Genomic DNA, 21,101 nt, shown 5'->3' with positions numbered 1-21,101 from the left:
AAGAGATTAACCTGCCCACTTGTTACTGAGATGTGTCAAGAGGGGCATCTGTAACTCAAATAACTGGTAGGTTTAATTTCAGTGCTGAATTCTGGGGTTGCACCCATGCAACATCCCAAAAGTCTGGTTTCACCTAGCAGAAACTATCTGGATTCAAGACTGATGATCAGATAAAGTATGACCAGCAATGGAGGAAAAAAAGTAGAAATGCCTAAGTAGAAGTAGACATTGTCACAGACATTTCTTTTATGAAAAATCCTCTCTTAGGATTTCCCTGCTGAAGCTGAGAAGTTCAGCAACCAGACATAAACAATAGGTTATCTGCTTCTGTGGAATGCAACAGGTCAGTTCTGGATTGGCCCAGATTGAGTGTTTGGAAATAATGGCCAATCCACAACTGAGCTCTCTTGGACACAGTCCGAGAGAGCAAGGTTTGTTGATCATTCTTTACTTTCTATTCTTAGGTAGTTAGCAGCTTCTGGAAACTCTCCTTTTCTTTTTCTTTTTAGTATAGTTATAATAGATGTATATATCATAACTTAATAGATCAAGCCTTCTGATCATGGAGCCCATCTCGTCTCTTCCTTCACCCCGAAAACCTTGTGTCCAACCGACGACAGACATGATATGTATCCAGCAGGACCAGAAAACTTTGCCTGGACTAGGATCAGGTCTTGAGTATCAGTCATGAGTGCATTGCTTCTGTCTCCCAAATTAAGTCCAAATTTTCAGCAAAGAAATTAACCTTATGCAACACTGTCCTAGAATGAGCAGAGGCTCTACTCTCAAATTAACAATATTTACAAATATCAAGAGTTCTATCAGTTCCCTACTGCCCAAAGGAAAATGAAGCAGCAGACAGGAAAAATAAGGGAAGAGCCAACATTTCATAGCAGTATTTGGAACAGGAGTGCAAAGAAACAAATGATAGATTGTTGGAGGCACAGAAACTGAAAACACAGCTTGACAATGGAGTTCTGTCTGGAGAGCCAGTGGGAATGAGAAAGATGTACACAAGCCCTGAGATCCAGCCCCAGAGGAATGAGGGATGGAGACAAACAGACAACTGACTGTAGAAAGGTACTGGAGACAGGAGGTAAAGAATAAGTACTTAGATGAGGCTTATAGTAAAAAAAAAAACAAAACCATGGGACAAGAAGCCAGTGGGGCAGTGAGAAATAGAACTATTGTCCTTAGGACACAGAACTGGGTTATACTCAGAGTTTTAACAGAGAGTGAACACAGGTAGGAAAGGTCATTGAGAACTGAGCAGAGAATCAATAATGACTGAAACCTCTTTTGGGTCTTCTGGAAACCAAATTTCAGTTTCTCATGATTTCTGTGCCATCAGAAAATATCTGTCCAGTTGGATGGTAGTGAAAATAGGTATTTTGCATCTTACTCCTTCAGCAATAGTTTTTGCAGAACACTAAACCATGCAACTTGTTTAATAGAAGAATGGTACAACATTGTGTGGGGGATTTTAAGGTTCCAAGCATCTCACAATTCAGACAGGGGTTGAGACATTCTCAGAAGTTTCTATTTTAAAATGGTGTGTACTCACTTTCCCTCTGTCTCTATTTCCGTCTCTCTTTCTCACACAGACACATTTTCAAAAAACTTTTTTAACATGACCAAATCCAGAAAAAAGGTGCCAAAAGTGCCAGGTTGCCTATAAACCAAATCTTCCCTCATCTTATGAATGAGCATGGAGAGTAATGGCATGACTCATATCTATTGTTACCAGAACACACCTGCCTCATACAGTGCACAAGATGGCCTTGCTGCAAGGATGAATCACAACTGTGTACTTTAGATGGTAAAGAATTTTGAAGAAATGCACTAAAAAATGGGACCATATAACAACAACAACAAGAATAGTTAGAGTAATTGGATGTCAGTCTAGAAACCAGGATTCTGTCTTTCCTTGGCATACCGTTTCCATTTTAATAATTCAAACCAGCTTTTTCACAAGTGGTCACTAGAAAGTATATTCTTCATTTTCTGTGTTTCCATGACCACAAGTGGTCACTGAAAATATATTCTTCATTTTCCACTGAGAGGAGGCATTTGAATTTGCAGAAGAGATGAATGTTCAGAGACATACATAGCTGTAGACAAGAAGACCTAAGTTGGAAAAGTTTCATGTGACAGTAATGAGTCAAGGCTTTTGGACCTCAGCAGCTCAGGTTGGTCCTGTAGATTAGTGGCAGTTTTTGAACACAGTGTTCTGGGCCATGGTTCTCCAACCATAAAATTGGAATCATACTGTCTGCCAATCTCAGAGGCCTGCAGTAATGCTAATTTAATGTCTGCTCATCACTTTGGCACTATCGTGATACCAGGAAAATCCCAAAATGCAAATTAATAATAATTAATAACTATGTCACCAGAGCAAGGCTTAAATACTCTATAGCAAACAAGGTGTGGGGCCACAGACAGAACAATGTCATGAAAACAAAATATAGAACAGCTGCTCATTAAGTGACTATCATACATTCTGTGAACTGAAAGAGGAGAAGATTTTGTAAGAAAAAACAATATGTGATCATGTAATTAAAGAAGTCTTCACAATGCATATGCATGGGGGAGATTAAATTAACTTGCCTTAACAAAGTTAATTCTGGCACGTATTAGCTTTAGTGTTTGGGCTCTTTAATGTAGATTTCCACACACAATATGAAATAACTGAAGATCCATTAAATAACTTAAGATCTGAATAAAGGACATATATTAGTTGTCTCTATAATATTCATCTACTTCAAAGCAGAATTTACTTTTGGAACACAATGCTGGAATGAGTTATAACAACTAGAATATAGGAATGACTGTTTTATTACCAATTATTCTTATTTTCTACAGAAAGATTGGATTTTAGCCAAAAACTTCCTTTAGCATCATAAATTGCAAAATAAGCAGGTTAGAGAGCACCTTCTATGTAACAAGCTACAGTAGTTCCTGCAGCTGACCATTGTTCCTTGAAGTACATGAATTCAAGACAAAATTTATGAATATTTGTCCTGCTTCAGAGCAAATTTGGGAGGACAATTAGTCTTACAAGTAAAGAGCATATTTAAACTCCATGAACTTCAAGAGATGTAGAGCCAACACATGGTTCTTTTTATCAGTCCTGCTCAAGAACATACAAGTGCAAGCCAAATCAAACCTTTGCCTCCATGCTTTCATATGGATGTGACTTTCTCTTTGTGAAAACCACAGGCTCTTTGTGTACATATGGGTAGATATATATGTATCTGTATACCTATCTGATCAATTAAGTGGCTTTCATTTGAAATATTCTGTCCTTTAAGAATGACTGTGTCTCTTAAACCAGCATATTTAAGCAGAGATTGTATTTTGCAGTATGAGTTCATCCTTTACTTTCTCTTGCACTCAAAGATATGACCCATCTCATTTGTAATATATGGCTACTTATTTAAGGTAGGACCTCAGTTTTAAAAGATGCTTCCTAGTTTTGTTTCTGTGTGCAATGCCTGGTTACCAGGGCTAAGTTATGTGTCTTGCTGATGAACAGGCAGACAGCATAGAAGATTTTGTTTCTCTAATCTCTTATATAAAAAACACAGAGCCAGCTCACTGGGTACTTCAGACCATACACTGAACCATCTAATATACCTTACCTCTTAAATTTTAGATTCCTTCGCTCTGCATTCATAAACAAATTTTAAGATAAAGTGCTTGTTACCATCAAAATAGTTTTTCACCCTGAAAATTTTAGCACATGTGCACTTCACTACAAACTACAGCAATCATCATTCCTGTCATAATTGTCAAACTATAGCAATCACAATTCCTCTGTCTGCGCTGTAGACCTCCTTGCTCCCTCAAGAGGGGAAGAGGGGCGGGAACCAATCTCTTCTCTCTGGTGACCAGTGACAGGACCTGAGGGAATGGTTTGGAGCTCTACTAGGGGAGGTTCAGGTTGGATACTCATAAAAGGTTCTGGAACACTGGAACAGGCATTGTAACAGGCTTCCCAGATAAGTGGTCACAGCATCAAGCCTGACAGAGCTCAAGAATATGGACAAAGCCCTCAGGCACATGGTGTGACTCTTGGGATGGTCCTGTGCAGGGCCAGGAATTGGACTTCAATGATCCCTGTGGGTTGCTATCAAACCAGGATACTCTAATTCAGTGATAATTACTATCCCTCATCTTTTAGAAACTTCTAGATACCCTACACAATATATGATCAGCAGCAGATATGGAAAGGTCTACAGCACCAGAAGGATTTAAAAGTTAAATACAATAATTAAAATGCATATAAAATTTCTCAGCTGCTTTTTTAGATCATTTTTGCCCCTGACTCCGTATCAGTATCAGATATATATTTTATTTCATTGATCTTATTCTACATACCAAACACAGAGTACCAACTATTTCCATGTTTTTCACAATTTCACAGTGCATTCTGCAAGTTTGAGTTCACTTAGCACAGTGCTGGTATTGCTGTCTTTAAACTTAAATGAAACTGTTTAACATGGACATTTGGACTTGATCTAAAGCAAATAGTTTTCAGGTTGATCAAACAAACACGTTCCACAGCTATGAGTCTACTTTTACCTTTAACAGTAAGGTCACAGGAAGACTTGGCTTGGAAGGGACCTTAAAGATCATTTCATTCCAAAACCCCTCCCATAGGCAGGGTTCCTACTCACTAGAGCAGGTTAATCAGAGCCTCATCCAACTTGGCCTTGAACATCTCCAGGCATCCACAGCTTCTCTGAGCAACCTGGTCAGTGATATAGTGATTTTACATAAAGTAATTTTACAACACTTGAACTTGAGGAAAAAATGGTTTTAGAACATTTGAACTTACAAAGCAATTTTTATTTTTATTTATGCATTTGAAATTACCATAAATGAGGACAGCTAAATGCTATGACTCTGAGAGATATGGGAAATGAGGCACATATTTAGTCAACATTTGCATGTGATTCAACTTAAGTTCATGTTTTTATCTGTGGAATACTTTGTATTTCTGCTCCCACTTTCTTTTGAAAACCATGCCATCTATTTAAGTAGCAAAACTCAGATTTTGGCCAAAGTGCCTCACTATCATAACACAGCTAATCTGTTGCAAGGCAAAAATTAGAACACTGGTCTTCTAACTTTAAGTTTCTTGCTTAATCTCAGACAGTTCCAAGCCTGAGGGGTTTTTGCTTTTATTTACTGAAGTACATTTGAGATTATTTTTGGCATCTTTACACTGGGTCATGAAACAGCATGTTTTGGCACCTGCTAGCCTCACTAGCAATCTGCTTACTCCAGGCTGTCATCCTTGTGCTACTCCTGGGCATGTCTCTGACAAAAGTCTTGCAGGTTTGCTTGGATCTGGAGTTTTGCAAACAATGGCAGAAGAGCAGCATATGAAAAAGCTTCATTGGTGTTTAGGTAAGTCTTCATTTGTTGATTTTGTATTTTAAATATATTTTAAATAAATAATGTTGCTCATTCTTGTATGTCCCATTTTATTGATTATGATTGATACAACCAAACACAAACTAAAATGAAGATCCTTTCTGCAAAACTGATTTGTTAGCACTTGAAAATATTCATTGTTGAGACTTTCAGGCACATTTGCACTAACCACCTCATCTACTGGAGCATTTAGTGAAACTCTGGCACTAACAGCAATGATTATTATGAAGGACTAATTTAAATTAATCTACTATGCTAAATAAAATGCATATCCTCTCTTTCTCCTTGAAGAGGTATCTGATTTAGAAAAAAGTATCTGGTGCTGAAATGGTTCACAAGTGAACCAAAACCATGGTGAAATCACATACATACAGATTATTAGCAGAGACTAGTAAAAAAATTGTGCCACTGTAGAACCAGTGAATCACTGATGATAAATATATACAAATTACCTATTCACAAAATTCAGTCTACTCAATCATCACACCTTAAAATATTAAGTTAGGAGAAGTAGGGAGTGTAATTTTTTTTAAATTTATCACCTCATGGGTATGATTATGAACATGCATTCAGCACAGTGAAACCACAAGCTCTGAAGAAAAGGGTGCTTCCTGAAGAGTAGGATTTTTTCCTCTGACTCTGAACTCTGACTTAGTTCCTATGGACATAAAGTTCATTTCACTTAACTTTAGATATTTGCAATATATGCATCAACATCCATGCTGATCCCTAGGTTTCCTTTATTCTCTCTAGTAAGGAATGTGCTATTGTACAGTCTGATTCATCTGACCTACTTAGATGTCTACCTTCCGAGGAGATGAATCATGCCCTAAAAAGTGTCTGTTTCTCTCCACTGACTATAAAGGCAGCTTAGCCAAAGACAATTTAGATAGAAAAGACATTACATTAGGACAGATAAATTTCACCCCAGAAGCTATGAAAGGAACAAAACAGGAGTGAATGCTATTTTCAGCAATATTTAACTTCTGTATTATTTTGAAATAGAAATCCATCCACAAGGTCATGTGGGGACAATACTACTGAGAGCTGCTGAGCAGCAGAGACTGGTCTCTCCCAAACCGCAGGGGAGCAACTCCCTCATGAGATGTGCAAGGTGAACAAGAAATGATAGTACCTACTCCCTCTACACCTTTACAAAAATATTCACAAGAAACTTTTAGAGGGCACTGCTTTCTTTAAATGTTGTTTGCAATAAAATTAATATGGAGTCAAAAACTATTTCTGCACAGAAAGAACTGCTGAATTTGTAAGAATCTGCTCATAGCTTTGTCTTCCTGCCAGACTTTTAAAAACAGTTTCTTTCTAGCTTTGATTGGCTACGAAACATGCACCTTCTCCTGGCTTTAGCTACTTACTGGATAAGAACCTTTATAGTTTGTATCATATTCCTTTCCTTAACATTCCTCAGTGCACTGAAGGTGAATGAAGTGCTGTAAAAATGCACTTCTGTGTCCCTTCTGTCTCAGTGTGTGTCTTTTTTTATATGTAGACTTGTTAATAAAAGCTTTATTTCTACTGTATAAGAAGCATAGTTCTGACCTAACTAAACCATGACCCAAATTCTACTTGATCAATGAAGTCTTTTTCAGAACTTCACTTGGCTTTCAAATTAGTCCTCTGTCTTCCTTGACTTGAGAATGAATACTTCAGTTAGAGCAATACATAGTCATTCATCTGCAGCGGAAGAAGGCAAAATCTGCCTAAGGGTGCTAAGATTTCTTTTGCCCACCAAAAGTCAGTACCCAGTATTGATAAGGAGAAAAGAATATTTTAAGATCACATAACAAAGCTAAGTTAGTTTCAGTAACTACAAACTAATCAAAATAATGCTACATGATGACCATTCTACAGAAAATGTTAAAGTAGGAGAAAAGAAGGGATTCAGTATTAAGAAGATGATCTAGCAAAATTATTTTTTACCTCTTCTAATCAAATTACTCCAATAGTTTCTAAATGTTTGCTACTAAAACAGTCAGCTCTATCATAATGAGATTTCTCTTAAAAACATTTTTACTTATGTAAAAGTTGTGTATGTATTCCCCTTAGTCTGGGATTGAGATATATACACATAGCTGCTAGTGCAGTAAAGAGAGACCATGATCTTTCATAGTGGGTTTAATTTGATTGTATAACCCAGCCAATTTTCAGGATGATTTAGGGATTAGATGTTCTGTTAGGCTGAGCTATGTATCAAATAAAGCACAAGAATATTGTTTTTCTAATTCTTACTGGTGATATGCCCCTGCCCTGGCATTTCTAACTTCAATGTCACATGTTCTCTTTGGCATGCTAACATCAGCAGCAGCCCATGACCAATCAGTGGGCTGGGCCATGCAATAAAACAGCCATGCCTGCTCACAGGAGCAGAGATGCTGCCTAGAAAATGCAATTTAAGCATCCTACTGCCTCATTTTTGAAACCATTTAAGTCTGGAAAGACACAAAGAAAAAGAAGCACAATTTTATGTGATTCCTACTACTTACATTTATAGTGACAATTTATAAACGGCAAATTTAGCAACATATGACACTTTGATTGATGAACTTAGCTTTTTCAGAAGGTTGTACTAGGAAGACTTACACTGCCAAGAACTAACATGAACTCATCACCATGACAGTATCTTTGTAATTCTCTACCTGAACTAACCTTAGGCATTACTTTGTGCGTCCCTGCCATTCCATCAACACCCTCACACAAGGCAAGTATGACAGAGAAGTATACAGAATTCACTTCAGCTAACGAGGGGAGTGAGGATTTCTGACTACTCAGTTATTTAAGGGGGGTAACTAAGATGCCATAAACAAGAAGAACATATGATTCTGCTTCAAAAGCAGAGAAAGTATGGTCACCAACCCTGATCCTTAGGTTGTGCTGAATTTTGGTCAATACTTAGCTAAATGTCTTGTAGAAAATTTGTGGCACAGGCAAAACCTGAACGCATCTTTCCCATTTCTAAGCTAATTCTCTAATTAATGGGCCAGACTTTTCTTATTCCCTGAGGCACCATAGAACAAGTAGAAATAATATATAACTGCCTATGAAAAATGTTGCATACCAGAGATTCCTACATTGCCTAATTAGGGTTGCTTTACTATGCCTTTTCTCTGTCATGGCAGAGCAAACTGAATACAGAAGGAAGTATAAAATCCCTAATCTGTGATACTGTCCTCTATGGGTCTGCATCCTGCAAAGGACCAGAATATACCTTCAAGATATAAAATAACTATACTGCACCTTTCACTGGGTCCATAATTTATTACAAGATGAAGCTTAATAGAAGGTCCAGAATGATGTTTCTATCTGTTAGCAGCTAAGTGAGCAATCCTCATAAAGACCATTCACACAGAAAAGTCAGTTTACACGGGCTTTTCTAGCATTAGTTTCTAAATTTCAAACTGATTTAATGATCTACAGCATGCACAACAGTTGTATGACAGCCATGTCACGTCTCTGGAATATCAAGATTAACAAAATGTGTGCATCTGATAATCTCTGCAGATAAAAAAATCAAGCTTTAGATACATTTTATATAAAAGAAAATGGCAAAAGGAAAATGGGAAAAATCACATCAGCAAGTTTTAAGGTAAGCTCTTGCAGCATTGCAAGAGTTAATATGAAAAATTCTGTTTGCAAAATACCAAATGAATGAAGGTAAATATTTCAATTTAGGCTCTGGTGCTGCTGGTACCTTCTTATGAGTTTTCTCTCTCTCTTTGTGTTGGGGCAGGACTGATTTATTTTTTCACCCCTAAGTCCATGTTCCTTAATTTCCCTGTTCTGTAGAAGACTCCACAACAGAAAGATCCTTTCATTAATCCATTTAAATTCCTCGTGTACATTCTCTCACATCTCAAACTTCAAAACTATTTTCATTAGCACTCCACCAGAAAGCACTACACCGATTCCTCACCATCCCAAACTACAGCACAAGAAGTTCCATGAGCTCCACCTGAGCTGAGAATCCATTTAGTCATGCTCTGCATATTCTCATCCCACCTCTACCTATTCTTTTACTGCTTCTTACACTTCCATTTCAAATTACTATTCCTTTCCACTGTGACATAGTGTGTTTCATCAACCCCTTAAAGTACATCGGCAAAACATAAATCACAGGTAAATGTTCTTTTATATCTAATCCAAATTTTTCCTGTAATAAAATAATTACTGTCTAATGCAATTAACTGATTCATGCTTCATCTTATTTCAGTATAGAATTTCTGAGTTTAACTACTTTTACAACTTCTGTCCATCATCATCAAAGGAACCAAGTCAGTGGACCAATATAGTGTATATATGTCTCTATCTTATAAATTATTCAGCTTTCAGCTGAACTTCCTGAGTTTCCTTTGAAGAGTGGGGCCTATGATTATTATCTACTAATAAAGTATTCTGATGTTCTTTTGAGAAAACAAAGGGGATATGCAGGAAAATCATAACACAATTGTGTCCTGTGATATTAGCTCATAAATGTCTGTGACAAATGGCCCTCCAACAGCTGCTCAGCATAGAATCTGACACCAGACTTCTGAATTTCTGGACAATGTATAGATTTTCCAAATAAAAATTCAGCAGAGGAAAAAAGATTCAAGAAAGAACCCCTGTGATGAATACCAAGGGAATAGCATCTATTTTCCCTATATTCCACATACATGGAATGCAAATATATCCAGCATTTTAAACAAGTTTGTAAGCAATGATTAAGAAAAATGCATTCCTCAAAACTAAAATGGATTTTATCATTACTAGCCTCTGAATTCACTTCATCCACATTTTGTACACTTACACATTCAATTTATATACTCATTTTTCATGCCAGCATATGAGAACTACTGTGACTGCCTGGAGATAGTAGGATGACCATAGGGAAAGTCACACTTTATGAATAAATACAGTAAAAGAAATAGCAAATTTTCCAACCTATCCACCCTGCACACCTGACTCTATTGTTACTGTTTAATGAAATAAAAATTCCTATTTATTTAAAATCAATTAGTACTACCTTTTTGATTTCACAGTAAAAAGAATTCTAGTGCATTCAGGTCCAAAAGGATTCAGGCACACATTCCTGTTCTTTGTAACCTCAGCAGCAAGAATAATATATGCATCATCTAATTTAACTGCAAATGACTCTTTTAGCATGAATTGTCTGTTTAAAGATAATGCACAGCAGAATTCTTAACTGCATCCCAGAAGTCATGCAGCACCAGGTAGATAAGATCACAGTGGTTACCAGGGGTGGCAAATGGGAAGAGCACTACAGGAAATGAACTCTTGTCAATAATCTCAAGAGAGTGCTATATTTAGGTCAATTGTACCTGAAATCGTTTGGTGGGGTAATTGCTCTTTGGTACAGACTCTGCTCTCTGAGCCTGTCAGAGTGCTTGTAGGTCCTCTGGATTGAATTCACCAATTTTCTTCCAGACTCATTTTCTAAAAATAAAAACAAACAAACAAACAAAAAAAATTAATGAAGGACAGCAAGCTTACCAGAACACAGAAAATCACTCACATGTTATTTCAGATTTCAAAAATATGCTTTCAATGAATGCATTTAATATAAAAAACATGTTTCAATATCCAACTGATTGCCTCAATCTTCTAGAACAGAAATTTATTCAATTATTCAGATTTTTTTTATTTGGCCCTCCAAAGACTTCCCAGATCTACTGAATATGTACAGCGATTTGGAGCGTTTTTGTGATTAGTTAACAGTCAATGCAAAATCAGAATTGTTCTTAAAGCTTATGGTACATCCCAGTGCAACATTATTCTAGCTTTAATTCGGGTTGAGTCCTCATCTGAAAATATGGCTTATTGTCTAATAATTTAAGATGGTTCATTCATGTGTACTGAGGAATGTGGTAAACTCAGTTTTAGGAATCCAATCTAATGAGACATATATTGACCTTTTACATCAGTTAGCTGGATTAATACAGATACCAGAAAACAGCACCTAGTCATTCTGTCTTATGATTTCTTAGAAGAAATATTTTGCTTTGATAGCACAGTCTCCAGCAGAATTATTCCTTCTTTACATTAAAGAGTAAGTATTAACCAGAGGAATTTTAAAGTAAGGAAGAGCCTCCTTTATCAGCTATTCAGCATGCATTTACCTTCTACAGGCAGATACAGCATCATATCTGTAGTCATTACTTAGTGCTTCTGATTAGTGTCTATTGTGATTAGAGAAAATGTCATGATGCAACTATACTGCTGAAGAATATACATGTACTTTTTATTTTAAAAAATATTACAAAGGGAATAAGACATACTACTGAAAGCTACAGTAGGTGCATCAGTTATTTTAGCTATTGTTTCTTGGGAAGAACTTCAAATTCAAGGATACTCATTAAACAGAGTAGATGGCAATAACAGACGAAGTGTTAATGGGGCAGCAGTGGAGTGTGTCAGGAAAATGAAGAGACCCTGAGGGGCTCACCATGCTGTTTATGCTCAGCTAAATTCAGCAGCGTTACCATAAATCCTCTAAAAGATACTGTACTCAACTCCTTATTTGCTACTTTTCAGGCAAGGTAAAATTCTATGAGTTTAGAAGATAGTACTCCTTTCTATTAAACAAACTTTGCATGTAAATGCACTAAATATTTACATGCAATTACTACTAATTGTTTTTTAACAGTTTTATAAAAACAAAGAGAGGGTCTTTTAATCTTCAAAATAATGTGGGAATCTATAAGAAAATTTCTGAAATCATACCCAAGAACAGAGCCTTTAAACAAAAGAATCATAATTTTTCTCATAAAATTCTTTTATAATTTAAAGACCAAGTGTCAATATTAATTTCTCAAATGCATAATTCAACTAGATAAAATAAAATTATGCATCAACCAAATAACTTTTCTTGAGAGTTCAAAATTCTTGATTTCTAGTTTTTGTTGTTGGTTTTATTTTATTTTATTTTAAGGTGGTATTCTGAGGGAGCAAATTAATCTTAGGAAATATACATAAACCATTCATTCAAAAAATGTTCTGATTAAAGAGAAGTGTGCTATAAACACTTCTGCATGCATCCTCATGGTGACCTTACTGCGCCTTTGATCTTAGAACAAAAAACTTTTATCTACATAAGCATAGGTGGATTTATTGTTAAGGAGAAAGCAGCTGCAACACACTGTGTACCTTCAACTATAAACACAAATTCATGTAAGAAATCATTATCTACAGAAGAAAGGTCGTAGCAAAACCATGAAAGGCTCCATGGAGTCCCCAGCAGCACCATGGACAGCGGCGGCCACCGGCTGCAGCCGCAACACGCACCGCAAGTGTTCGCCGTGCCCCAAAACCCTGCTCAGTTTGAGACGTGTCCAGAGACCAAACTAAGGAGTGAGGTTTTTTCCCCAGTCTTCTCCCAACACCGTCCTTTTGAGGTCTACCTACAACTTTTAATTATTGGCAACAATGAGAACTAACAGATCTGAAAACTGGTTGTTGAAGGACAAGGCCTTGGGCTCTAACAAACTGGTTTCCACTATGTGCTCTTGATCCTCCACTTCAAAGCCAAACATCTGATATCCAAAAGCAGTCATGTGTTTTTGGGGATTACCATTTTGCATATATAAATCTTCACATGGGGAATACTATACAGAGCCTGCCTCAATACAAAATGCTTAGCAAATGCAAAGACAGCCATAGGTGACTTGCCTCCCACTGAGAATACTGAAAAATAAAGCCCCCATAGTTCTCTATTCCTACTCTACTAATGATAAAAATACTTTGTTCCAGGAACCCAAAAAACCATTCAGTTACCCTTGCAAAAGAAGAAATAGGCCACTGTAAGATGCTGAAATACAGATTCTCCTTACTGCTTAACACCCAAACAAAGCACATTTAAAATCCAGCTTAAATGTCACAGGCTCTGAGATGCCCTAAGCGATGCACGTCGCAAGTGAATGGCAAAAACAGCTGGAATGGATACTTTATCCTTATAAGCAGTGGATATTTTAGTAGCAGACAAGGAAATTCTCACAAAAAGGTTACATTCTGACTGATGCTGAGAACTGGCAATTCCCAGAAAGGTCATGAAGGGCCTCCAGTTCTTATTACCCCCGAAGGTATGGGAAAAAACCTGAACCACTAAAGTAAAATCACAAGAAAGTGTCCAGCTCTCATGCAAATACTGCCTGCCTTTAAGAGGTTGTATACTTCCTCTAGTTTATTTCAACACTGGTGGTCACTTGAGTTATTTCTGGCAATAATTTGCTTTAGTGTTGTTTTTTTTTAAGGCAAGATGAAATAATTACAACTACTTCAAATACTTTGACAGGGTTTAAAAAATATTACTTAAATATTTTATCTCATATTAGGATTTATGAGGTTATTTGTGATTATCAACAGATTTGGGCAACTAAAGTTTTACATTAATTTAAAGGCACTAAAGTCATGCTTCTGATTATTCAGAATAAAGCGTACAAATAAAAATACATGGGCCTAGTCCCACTACTGCTGACATTAGACAGACATCTGTCTCACTTTTCAGTGGAAATATCACTAAAATCCAACCTCTAGAACAAACATTAGGTCAAAGGTCAAGAAATACAAATATAAAAAATTAAATCAAAACCATTAAGTGAATAGCAAACAAAGTATTTTTTTCAATCAGAATACGAAGTTCTCAATAATCTGTGAAAACAAAGAAATTAAGGTGAAAAAATGTTTTCCCCATGATTACATTTGGTGTATTACTTTCTTCCATCAACAACACACTTCAGACTACAAAGTATAAGCACTTGTGAGATTTTACATTAACTTTCATGTAGATCTACCAAAAGACAGTCTTAGTGCCAACCTGCTTCAAAATAAATGTTTCCTAAACTTATAAAACTCTATCTATAAATAAAAAAGGATGATTAAGAAAAAATGATCCAGCATAAAAATACAGGAGCATGGATGTCCTTCTTCAAGGAAGAAGATATCCAAAGCTGACAGACATCTGGTGCTCTTGGAAAATTTCTGAATACCATCACTGAAAGCAGACAGTGGATGAGCATCCTGGATGCCAGGTTTCTAATGCGAAGTGTAGCTTAGGTAGGATTAACAGTTCAAAGGATCAGTTGCTGCCAAACAAGGATTTAAAACTAATGAGGAAAATACACAACTGGCAGTGAGGGGACCTTTTGGAAAAGCTGTGTGCATCCCTTACATGGTAGATAAACAGCTATTCCCTGACTGAGGCCCACTGGAGGAAGTGTGAAACTGTGTACCAGCGTACCTGAGTGAAAGAGCAGGGGGCTCTCCTGACTGCAGAAGGTAATGAGGATGATGGAAACACAAAGTGTTTGCAGCGTTACTGGCTCTTGCAGTGAACAGTGTGTTAACTTCTACGACAACATGGAATTGGAAAATTGTCTTTAAACAGGAGGATGGCACATGGAACTGCACCTTAAAACCACACTACATAGCAAATAACCTTAGGAGATTACATTAAAAGCTGTTGATTTGTGGGCATTTCCAAGGTCAATGTTTGGGTGGGCAGATTTCATCTTCTCAAAACTGTTACCCAGAGAGCCAGAGCAGAAGAAAATCAGGGGGCAAGTAATCAGAACAACTTGCCAATGGTTAAATTAAGTTTAGGGTAGAGAACTGATTTGCCTTTCCAGATCTTTCCTGATGTTTTCTGAAGCAAACCAGAGGCAGCAATGGCATCTTAAGGAAAAAAACCACAACTAGTGAAACGGAAGTGTAAAACAAATAATATTAACCTACAGAATACAGACCTACACACTGCAGACTATGAACTACATGCAGCAAGACTTATTAGAAGATTTAGTTTTACCCTCCTACACAGACAACTTTTGGAAAAGAGTTCTCTTAGCAGTGAATGCAGCAAAGCATTGTGTGGCAGATTTTGGGCAGGGCTGTTTGCACAGTCTATCATGCACCAGTGTCAGATTTACCTAATGACTGCAGGTGAAAGCACCAAGCATCTACTGATTCTTCTGTGGGTTAAGGCCTATTTCTACCATTTGTTGCCACAAGTTAATTTTTTATTCTCTCTCCTTTAATCCCTAACTGAAATCACTTTGCAGCAAGATTATCTTTTGAACAACAAAGTAAAAGTGCAAGATGGTAACATAAAGAAGCAGAGAATCAGCCTTTTCAGTACACCAAAATGAATGATACAGAGACTGATCCAGAAAATTGTATTTCACATTGGATCCATTTCCAGCGTCTCGGTTTGATGGTGACTTAAAAGGTCCTATGCTGTACCTGAAACATGTTTAAAAAATTTTGACACATCTCTTAAGCCTAATAAGCAAAGATGCAGATACATTAGAGAGAGACTGATCAGTACACACCTACCTGTGTCTTGCAGCACCCATCTACTTACACATGGGCAAGGAGGAAGGGTACACAGAAGCCTTGCTCCTATTTTGCCATATCAAACAAGCCTGATCAGTGGTATTTTCATACATCACTCTGCTGAAATTTCCTTCACCATAGTCAGGACAGAAAAGAAACATGTATGGGGAGATTCTTTCACTGTCATACTCTGTCACCCCAACAGCTGTCACTTGGAAGCTGCAAGTTCTCATGTCTCTTGGTCAGTTCAAATTGATATACTTCAACTGACTCCTCTTTATAACAGTAATTTATATGAAGATACTTAATATTACAATTCTCAGAAGCAACAGATAAACTATGTGTAACTGAATTAAATGCAAAAGAAAATCTGTGCTATAGTGCTATACTGATTTTTGTAGCAGATATATAAGAAATGTTCTTCTCAGCATTTTTGTAGCACATCATACAAGCTAATGCTAAAATATCATTCTGAACTTGAAAATTACCATTATGTATACTCAGTTGCAATGATTTATATCACAGAAAGTACTGTTGTGAATAAACTTACTGTTGCTTGTACAGTACTCACAAAGATTTGCCTGAAATGCAAATAATTTCTATTTTAGTAACATGTGACAAGAAATAGAAATCTAAAAAATGTTTACAAAGTGGACTATATTTAGGATTACACTTACAGGCTGATACATCTCGAAGGAAAAATAGTATTTTTCTGCTAGTTATTCATTGCACTTCAATTACTTTTTTGTTACAAATACTAACTAATCAAAGACTAAAACTATACATGACTGTTCACACACTAAAAATAATTGTTCTTAAGTGTAAACAGAAAGGATAACGCTCCTGTAAGGCTGACATTTGTCTGCACAAACAATTGGAAAATACTGGAGAAAAATGAATATGCTTCTACTGATTGAATTTCTTTGCAAATTACTTGTGAACAGATTAGAGCACTAAATTAATCCCAAAATGCATTTATAGTCAAATCTAACCACGGATATTACTCTCACATGTTAAAGCAATTTATGGTTTCAAACTATGTCTCAGATGCCCTTAGCTCAGAAACCCTCTCTTTCCCCCTTACATTCACTAGTACTGTCAGGTAAGAGAACAGTAACTGTGTCACTAATTAAAGCGGGGCCTCAGATGCAAAGGTGGGGTATCCCACTGGAGACAGACAAAGCAAGTTATAGAACATAAATACAACACAGAACCTCCAATAGCAAACAGACAAGAAATGAAAATATGCTTATGGACACATGCATTAAGAGGACAAAGCCTTGGTGTCCTCTGATGCTGGTATAGGACACACCAAATGGGTCATGGAATATTTGTAGGGCAAGTTCCTACAACAGACTGACTTCCAATAGAGTGAAAAGCAGAAAACTAAGGTGGGCTGATGTATCAGCTACAGGGGGAACTGCATATCAAAGAGCTGTACTAGCATAGTAAGAGAGTGAATGTAAAGCATTCATGAATGGAAGATAATCTGCAGATGCAGACACACCAACAGATGTACAACTTTCCCCAAAGATACAAAAACTGTATCATTGTTGAGATATATTTAGAATTCATTATCTAATACATTATAGCATGTTTTACCCCTGTACTGATAAATTTGTATCAAAAGAGAAATCAAAAATTCTTGAGCATTTCTGTAGCGCTGAGCATAGCCAGTAGATCAGGTTTTGAATAAGCAATTTATGGCTTAACAGATATTGCAACATAAGACAAGCCTAAATTCTATTTAGATGCAAAATTTTTTAAGGGCATAACAAATAGACGTGCTAGCTTAAAAGAAAATGTAACAAAAAAACCACAGGAATCCTAACATTTATAAATGGTAGGAGGAAACTCCTGCCCTTATATCATCTCCCCTGAATTACAGAACTTCTCATACCCATTGTATTGTCCAAGAATTTCAGGCTTCTCAGTGGAAACAAGCAATTGTTGATGATTGTGCTGGATAGAAAATCATAAAACAGGAGCAGATAATGCAACATACTGTGTGGTGCCAGAGAAAACAATAGCTTTTGCAATGGGCACAGAAGATGCAGATCACGTGAGAAACTCTTCCCTTTACAGTAAAATTGTTTAATATTTATAGAGACAGTGAGAGAGAAAAATATTTTTAAATAGTCAATGGTCTCATGTAATAGGCTGAGCTATGGGTGAACCACAGTCAGCTCCCTGTGACATTCCAAAAGGTCATCTCACAATGAATCTGGAAATAAAGCATGAGATGGGGACTCTCTCTTCCCTAGGTGTGAAGGATGGAAGGGAATGTAAGAGACATGAGAAATTAGGAGTCAATGCTGAGATGCTGAAGACCTCATCTGTATTGCCAGAGCAAGATGTCTTAGGGATAGGTCACTGAGGCAAATGGGAGAAGTCAGAGGAAAATATGGCAGAAAAGCATAAATGGGTGCCAGAGAAAATTAAATCAGATCTTAACATTCTTGTTGAGAAAGATAATGAGATGTGGAAAAAGAGAAAATTAAAATGTGGTGAGAGAAAGATTTATTAAAATAAACCAAAGTTTTTCAAGTTCAGAGGTCATGGCAAGAAGGTCATAGGAATACCAGCTGAACATTTTCCATGACTTGCAATATTTTAACTTCTACATTAAACCATTAAGGTGATTCTTAAAGGTACAGTTGCTGTGTTAGATGCCAGTATTTTCCAAAACCAGTCTGCATAATGCAATATTTGGTCATTGTCCCCAGTATATCCCAGACCATCACCATAATTAAGTTAATGGTATCAAGCAGCTTTTTCTCTTCACTCAGCAAGGTTCAAAAGCTGTTCACTGCCATATTTCACTATTCTAGTCCACTGTCTATTGTTTTCATTTCTTTCTTCAAAGTCCATTGTTTTGCAACAGATTTGAAAAATAGTTAGGAATCTCCAGGGTTTTCTCACCATGTTCTTCTTTGATCCAGGTCTCATTCCCACAAAGCAAATAATTTTCTATGTCCAGGTCCTGACTAAGGACATAGAAGTTTAAAACCTGCCCTTTTTCTACTAAAAGTCCAAAGCAGGTTTGGGTTGTTTTGTTACAGATACTGAAATCTAAGAGTAGATTCATTCCCCTCTTGGGGCTGAGTTGCCACTCAAATCGCAATGGATGAGTGGGATTGTTGCAAGAGGAACAAACTGAGAGCAGAACTGCGCCAGAAGAGGCTGCCATAATGGACATGGATGGGTCCCTAGCAATACTGCAAGACAAGAGAAGAGCCAGCCAGGGCTCTGGTACCTGGTGGCACCTCAGCTTTCCAGTAATAAAGATGAGATGCAATGATGAACTACAGACTTCTGTCTCCAAGCCTTGCGCCTTAAACCTAGATTATTTTCATGGCTTCAGAGGACAAGAAGTGGCTCTGACACCCAAATTCTCAAAAGATTTACATGTCCAAGAACTTTTGAGGTTCTGAACCTAAATGTTTTAAGTGATTCCCTAAGGAACACTTAAGATTAGGAGCAGTATTTAACACCAGTACTCAAAGTATATTAGGAAATCTCTTACATATAACAAAAACCAAGATGTATTTACAACAGGCTTCATCTTGTTCCCATTTAAGACTACAAAAACACACTATTTTTAGTAAAAGACAGCAGCATAACATCCATGAATTTAGGCAGACACTTAGACACCTAGACACTTAGAAAGTCTCCCCTTGTGCTACCCAACTACTTGAGGAGTATAGCATAAATTAAAACACCTGTCAGCAGTTTAGATTGATTACCCTCTTGTCGCCATTCATTAGTGTTGATATAGAGTTCAGGTACTGAAATGAGGATAAGTTAGGCCCTAAAACAACTGGCAATTTAACGTCGTCAGCTTAGACCTCAGATTTTCTTCTGTGTATTTTAAATAATCAACACTACTCTGGGTCAAACATTTATATTATAGCAGAAACTCAAAGGACTTCTCACCCAACTTTTCCTAGCAGTTAACCAATAAACCTAATTATAAAAAACTGAAACCTTCAATCATTCAATTGCTCAGGACTTTCAATAATACCAGTTGCAAGGAGGAAAGACTCTTGACTTGCCATGATGGAGAAGCCTCAAGAAATATGAAAACCTAAGTGCAGATAGTTTGGCTTGCTAGGCAGACAGTACATCTGAGTCACAGCAGCCATGCATCTTCACGTGCAAAGTCAGTGACAGCCCAAGCAGCTGCGATTGAAAAATGTCAATAGGATTCCAAAAATGTTTGTGTTTTTCTTTCTTGGGAAAGTATAAGTACAGCAACATTCTACAGGTATTCATCCTGATTGTGTTACAGGAGAAAGGAAAAGCACCAGGGGCTCAGAAAGGAACATGGTGAATACGAGACAGGCACAAACTGTCAGATGGAGAGGAAAATGCAAGAGTACTAAGGCAGAGGGAAGAAAAGATTATGCATATCATGGCATATGTTACCTATAATGCAAAATTTTAGTAGGAAATTCTTATTTACAACACATAAAACACCCTCCATTGAAATCTGTGAACTTGTCAATACAAAAGTCATTAATGTTTTCTTCCTAAAGAACTGATTTACAAATGACAGAATATTTATTTCTAAAGGACTGATTTACAAATGACAGAGTATACGTTCATTGTGGAAGCCTTTTTATTTAAAAAGCTGTTTAAAATGTACATTCATTTTCATTTAAAATAAACAAAATATGTTGTAATGAAAAAAGGTTGCAAAAATAAGAGGATTTAAATAAAAACCAAACACACATTGCTGTCAATAAATATCAGGAGACATCTGAAAATTTTTAAATAGTTGAAAGGTTAAGGAAATTTAAAAATATGAATGGAAATGAGGAAACCATTTTCCGTCTACTTTCCCAAGCACACAAAAAAATTACAAGAAAGCATGAAAAAAATTGCATTAACAAACTTCAGTAATTTCACTTAATCTCAAAATCTAGTCATGAATAGGCTGCTACCATAAGGTAAGACAGGTTGCAGACAGTCCTTTATGTAAAAGCAAATGTCAAAAGAAAAGCTCTGATATTTAGTTGTGGGCTCCCACTTTTCACATAGGCATTTCCTAAATCCATGTTTGATGAGCTTCTCCAGCTATAAATTCTGTAAATTCCCTCTGGAGCAGTGCAGAGTGTGCTTCATGAAAATGTCATCTGCCAGCACTGCAATTACTCACACTCCAGCAATCATGTGCACAATGCAGAATGGGTCGAATTCAGGTGAGAACGAGAACCAGCAATCAAGCCTCTGGAATTGAGAACAAAGCCATTTTCTTTCATTTGCCATCAACACAACCATCAAGGCCTTAATTACAAGGCAAGTGTCAAGCCTGG

The 21,101-nt window shown here is 36.8% G+C and overlaps 1 protein-coding gene across 12 annotated transcripts in view; it reads right to left on the bottom strand.

Moving 5' to 3' along the window:
* MYT1L (myelin transcription factor 1 like) overlaps nucleotides 1–21,101 on the bottom strand; it is a 310,448-nt gene that overhangs the window by 212,456 nt on the left and 76,891 nt on the right. For all 12 annotated transcript variants that reach the window (XM_031061270.1, XM_031061272.1, XM_031061273.1 and 9 more), the window contains exon 2: nucleotides 10,779–10,893. The gene's annotated coding sequence lies outside the window, so the exon portion shown is untranslated. The remainder of the gene's footprint in view (nucleotides 1–10,778; nucleotides 10,894–21,101) is intronic.

This window comes from Geospiza fortis, unplaced genomic scaffold (assembly GCF_000277835.1).
Source record: "Geospiza fortis unplaced genomic scaffold, GeoFor_1.0 scaffold139, whole genome shotgun sequence".
Lineage (NCBI taxonomy): Eukaryota > Metazoa > Chordata > Aves > Passeriformes > Thraupidae > Geospiza > Geospiza fortis.
The sequence above is the reverse complement of the archived record's forward strand: the minus strand, read 5'-3'. Positions and strand labels throughout refer to the sequence as shown.